Below are 6,458 nucleotides of genomic sequence, written 5' to 3'. Positions count from 1 at the left end.
GGGAAGGGATTATAGCGAACTTTTTGTTTTGTTTTTATCTCACATGGAACCACCAGAAAAATATTTGGGATGGAGTGAGTGTGATGTTTCTGTTTTTCTTATGTGGGTTTTGGTCGAAATTTCTTCTACGTTGGTTGGAGAAGGTATTAGTATACTAGTACTATGTGCCAAACAAGTCAATTAGAACGATCACCTAATTTTTCATACATGATAACAAATAAAATAGTAATTTATGTATATAGTTAACCTTTTGATGTGACTGCATGTTTCTGCCGAAATTATTCCATCCCTTCTACCTTGATTATTGCCGATTTACCTTCAAATACATGGTCATCTTTCTTGCACCAAGCGGATTCGGCAAGCACATCCTGCCTCTCGGCTATCGATTTCATAGTTAGTAAATGTGTTTGTACAAGTTGCAACCCTTCAATCTGAATAGGAAGTACTTCAGTACCTGGAACATGCATTTTATTTTTAAGGGAACCTAGAACATGCACTGAATCTACACCATACGCGCTAGTAAACTGCTCTAGTGCTATAATACAAGCTATCGTCGTCAACAATCTACTACACGCTGGGTTAAGGTATAAAAAAATACACTACACACTTGTCTTGATGTCCTATTTTTATTTTATTCGGTGAGCGTCAATCTTTTTCATGTCGACATATATCTACAGTTAAATACATGTCATGAGTTTTTCTTCTAACGCGGGAGTCAGTTTCACAACAAAGTCATGTTTGTATGATGTGATATTTCTCGAGCAAAAATCCAAGTTAAAAATACCTAGATAAATAAGAGCTTAAATTTTTGATTTTAAACGTTCAAGCAAATTTGGTTCTTGGCCCCCAGCAATCCAGAACGTTCGTGCGAGAGGTAACTTAGCATGAAAGAGAAAATAAAAATCTCCAATCAAGTACAAGGAAAATGGCCTTTTGTGACTTGGGTTAGTTGGTTGGTTCTGATTTGCGCTTTTGGGAAAAGTGCAAGATTCCTCGCAGGGGTATCCTTGGAAGAAACTTCATAGAGGCTCACGAGCACAAGTGGTCCGCGTAAATCAAGTGAATTATAAAAGCGATCTGGTGTTCACCTTAGGATAAATAATTGGGATTGGTTGGTGGTCCATGCTTGCCAGATATTTGCATAAACAACTTCAAGTGAGAGCCTAGAAAAATTCCTATTGAAGGTTAGATTTGATTGTACTTAATTTGGGTTCGGTTTCACGCTAAGATTAATATGTACATATTTATTACATAGAACAAAACCTGGCACCATAGGAACAAACTCTGGTAGCTCACACAAAGTGCTTGAGATGGAAGATGCTTCTAGAATTACGAATAAGATATAATTACTCTCCTCCTCGAAATAGGCTTTCGCTCTGCTTTATAAATAAAGCCGCACACGGTCAAACCGATACAAGGTAGTGAGGGAGACCTCTTACAAAGCAGATCAAAGATACAAACATAGAACATAAAGGAGACGCCACACCCTCCAAGGTACAACCGACACTACTAACTAAAGATGCACCCCGCCTCCTTGTGAAACCACCGGACATCGTCGTCTCGTACCCACCAAGTTGTTTGCTAGGGAGGGCCGCCTGCCCTCCCGCTCCGGGCCGTGGAGCGCCGATCCTGCCCGCAGACAACAAGTACTAGGAACTAAGGCCTCAATGTCACGTGTATAAGATAGGAAGCCGCCAAGTCCACCCTACGCCGGGATCGAAGCACCGAGAGAGGATCTGAGCATGCCCGCCGATGACAACGAGAACCGCCCACGGGAACCCAAGCTCCACAACGACGCCCCCAAGAGGGTGACGACACAAGGTGCCGCCGCCGAGACCGAGAACGGTCAGAGGTTTTCACCCGGAGCTCACGCACAGGGGAGCAACCACAACGGTGCCCCCAAGAGGGACACGACACCCACGGGCGCCGTCACCGTTGGCGCCAAAGCGCTGGGCTTTCGCCCGAAATCGACTCCCTCCGCACGAAGAACCGATGTGCAGCCCGCCGTCATCAAACAGAGCCTCCAAGACAAGATCTGGGAGCCGCCACTGCCGAAGCACCACCGACGCCAGGAATCCCCGCCGCCCACTCCACGCCATCCCCATGTCCCAAGAGAGAAGCCACCACCACCGCAACGTCGCCCGCCGTAGAGCCAACCGTGCAACTTCCAGGGCCGCCGCCCCGGCATCCTCGCCCAACCCATCAACCGACGGCTGATACGTCTCCGACGTATCGAAAATTTCTTATGTTCCATGCCACATTATTGATGATATCTACATGTTTTATGCATACTTTATGTCATTATTATGCGTTTTCCGGAACTAACCTATTGACGAGATGCCGAAGGGCCAGTTCTGTTTTCTGCTGTTTTTGGTTCCACAAATCCTAGTAAGGAAATATTCTCGGAATCGGACGAAATCAACGCCCAGCATCCTATTTTTCCACGAAGCTTCCAGAACACCCGAGAGTCGCCAGAGGAGGGCCACTGGGCCCCCAGATGATAGGCCGGCGCGGCCCTAGGGGGGGGGGCGCCCCCCTAGTGTGTCGTCGCCTTGTCGCCCCTCCGACTCCGCCTTTTCGCCTATATAAAGGTCCCTGACCTAAAAACCACGACAAGTTCGACGAAACCAGAGAAAACCTTCCAGAGCCGCCGCCATCGCGAAGCCAAGATCTGGGGGACAGGAGTCTCTGTTCCGGCACGCCGCCGGGACGGGAAGTGCCCCGGAAGGCTCCTCCATCGACACCACCGCCATCTTCATCAACGCTGCTTGTCTCCCATGAGGAGGGAGTAGTTCTCCATCGAGGCTCGGGGCTGTACCGGTAGCTATGTGGTTAATCTCTCTCCTATGTACTTCAATACAATAATCTCATGAGCTGCCTTACATGATTGAGATTCATATGATGATGCTTGTAATCTAGATGTCATTATGCTAGTCAAGTGGGTTTTACTTATGTGATCTCCGGAGACTCCTTGTCCCACATGTGTAAATGTGACGAGTGTGTGCACCGTGTGGGTCTTTTAGGCTATATTTCACGTAATACTTATTCGCTTGTTATGAATGGCATAGTGAAGTGCTTATTTATATCTCTTTATGATTGCAATGTGTTTTGTATCACAATTTATCTCGTGTGCTACTCTAGTGATGTTATTAAAGTAGTTTATTCCTCCTGCACGGTGTAATGGTGACAGTGTGTGCATCGTGTAGTACTTGGTGTGGGCTATGATTGTGATCTCTTGTAGATTATGAAGTTAACTATTGCTATGATAGTGTTGATGTGATCTATTCCTCATTTCGTAGTGTGAAGGTGACAGTGTGCATGCTATGTTAGTACTTGGTTTGGTTATGTTGATCTGTCATGCACTCTAAGGTTATTTAAATATGAACATTGAATATTGTGGAGCTTGTTAACTCCGGCATTGAGGGTTCGTGTAATCCTACACGGTTAGTGGTGTTCATCATCCAACAAGAGAGTGTAGAGTCTAGCATCTATTTATTTATTCTGTTATGTGATCAAAGTTGAGAGTGTCCACTAGTGAAAGTATGATCCCTAGGCCTTGTTCCTAAATACTTGCTATCGCCGATTGTTTACTTGTTTTACTGCATCTGTACTTCTGCAATATTACCACCATCAACCACACGCCGACAAGCACTTTCCTGGCGCAGTTACTACTTGCTCATACTTATTCATACCACCTGTATTTCACTATCTCTTCGCCGAACTAGTGCACCTATTAGGTGTGTTGGGGACACAAGAGACTTCTTGCTTTGTGGTTGCGGGGTTGCATGAGAGGGATATCTTTGACCTCTTACTCCCCGAGTTCGATAAACCTTGGGTGATCCACTTAAGGGAAACTTGTCTGCTGTTCTACAAACCTCTCGCTCTTGGAGGCCCAACACTGTCTACAAGAATAGAAGCTCCGAGTAGACATGAAGCACTTTTACGGCGCCATTGCCTGGGGAGGAAAGGTAAAAGGCACTCATACTCCGGTCCCGGGTAAAGTACTTTTCTCGTTGCCGTTGTGTGTGTGCTCGAAGCTATTTCCTTTAGATCCTGCAATTGCATCTTTTTGTTTCTTGTTTACACTAGTTTGGCATAATGGACAACAATGAGCTTCTTATTCTATTTCCTGATTTAAGACATGGATGGTTTGATGCGAAAATTAAAAAACCCATGGAACATATTAGCATGAATACTTTGAATACCATTGTTGCTAATGATATGGAAAATTCTAAGCTTGGGGAAGCTGGTTTTCACGATCTTTTTAGTCCCCCAAGCATTGAGGAGAAAATTTTCTTTGATGATACTTTGCCTCCTATTTATGATGATTATAATGATAGTGGTCTTTTGGTGCCACCTACTATGGAGAGTGAATTTTATTGTGATGATACTATACCTCCTATATTTGATGATGAGAATAATAATGATAGCTACTTTGTTGAATTTGCTCCCACTACAACTAGTAAAATTGATTGTGCTTATGTGGAGAGTAATAATTTTATGCATGAGACTCATGATAAGAATGCTTTATGTGATAGTTATATTGTTGAGTTTGCTCATGTTGCTATTGGATATTATTATGAGAGAGGAAAATATGGTTGTAGAAATTTTCATGTTACTAAAACACCTCTCTTTTTGCTGAAAATCTTGAAACTACACTTGTTTTATCTTTCTATGCTTGTTGCATTATGCTTCATGAATTTGTTTATTTACAAGATTCCTATGCATAGGAAGCATGTTAGACTTAAATGTGTTTTGAATTTGCTTCTTGATGCTCTCTTTTGCTTCAACTACTATTTCTTGCGAGTGCATCATTAAAACTGCTGAGCCCATCTTAATGGCTATAAAGAAAGAACTTCTTGGGAGATAACCCATGTGTTTATTTTGCTACGGTACTTTTATTTTGTATTTGTGTCTTGGAAGTTGTTACTACTGTAGCAACCTCTCCTTATCTTAGTTTTATTGCATTTTTTGTGCCAAGTAAAGTCGTTGATAGTAAGGTTCATACTAGATTTGGATTACTCGTTGCAGAAACGATTTCTTCGTCGTCACGAATCTGGGCCTAATTCTCTGTAGGTAACTCAGAAAATTATGCCAATTTACGTGTGTGTCCTCAGATATGTACTCAACTTTCATTCAATTTGAGCATTTTCATTTGAGCAAGTCTGGTGCCTCAATAAAATTCATCTTTACGGACTGTTCTGTTTTGACAGATTCTGCCTTTTATTTCGCATTGCCTCTTTTGCTATGATGGATGAATTTCTTTATACCATTAATGTCCAGTAGCTTTATGCAATGTCCAGAAGTGTTAAGAATGATTGTGTCACCTCTGAACATGTGAATTTTTATTATGCACTAACCCTCTAATGAGTTGTTTCGAGTTTGGTATGGAGGAAGTTTTCAAGGATCAAGAGAGGGAGATGATATACTATGATCAAGAAGAGTGAAAGCTCTAAGCTTGGGGATGCCCCGGTGGTTCACCCCTGCATATTTCAAGAAGACTCAAGCGTCTAAGCTTGGGGATGCCCAAGGCATCCCCTTCTTCATCGACAAATTATCAGGTTCCTTCTCTTGAAACTATATTTTTATTCGGCCACATCTTATGTACTTTACTTGGAGCGTCTGTGTGCTTTTGTTTTTGTTTTTGTTTGAATAAATGCTTGTGTGGGAAGAGAGACACGCTCTGCTGGTTCATATGAACACATGTGTTCTTAGCTTTTATTTTTCATGGCGAAGGTTGAATCTTCTTCGTTAAATTGTTATATGGTTGGAGTCGGGAAATGCTACATGTAGTAATTCTAAAATGTCTTGAATAATTTGATACTTGGCAATTGTTGTGCTCATGTTTAAGCTTTTGCATCATATACTTTGCACCTATTAATGAAGAAATACATAGAGCTTGCTAAATTTGGTTTGCATATTTGGTCTCTCTAAAGTCTAGATAATTCTAGTATTGAGTTTCGAACAACAAGGAAGACGGTGTAGAGTCTTATAATGTTTACAATGTGTCTTTTATGTGAGTTTTGCTGCACCGGTTCATCCTTGTGTTTGTTTCAAATAACCTTGCTAGCCTAAACCTTGTATCGAGAGGGAATACTTCTCATGCATCCAAAATCCTTGAGCCAACCACTATGCCATTTGTGTCCACCATACCTACCTACTACATGGTATTTCTCCGCCATTCCAAAGTAAATTGCTTGAGTGCTACCTTTAAAATTTCCATTCTTTACCTTTGCAATATATAGCTCATGGGACAAATAGCTTAAAAACTATTGTGGTATTGAATATGTACTTATGCACTTTATCTCTTATTAAGTTGCTTGTTGTGCGATAACCATGTTTTCTGGGGACGCCATCAACTACTCTTTGTTGAATATCTTGTGAGTTGCTATGCATGTCCGTCTTGTCTGAAGTAAGGGAGATCTACCACTTTAATGGTTAGAGCATGCATATTGTTA

The sequence above is a fragment of the Lolium rigidum genome, chromosome 5, assembly GCF_022539505.1.
Source record: "Lolium rigidum isolate FL_2022 chromosome 5, APGP_CSIRO_Lrig_0.1, whole genome shotgun sequence".
Classification (NCBI taxonomy): domain Eukaryota; kingdom Viridiplantae; phylum Streptophyta; class Magnoliopsida; order Poales; family Poaceae; genus Lolium; species Lolium rigidum.
The sequence above is the reverse complement of the archived record's forward strand: the minus strand, read 5'-3'. Positions refer to the sequence as shown.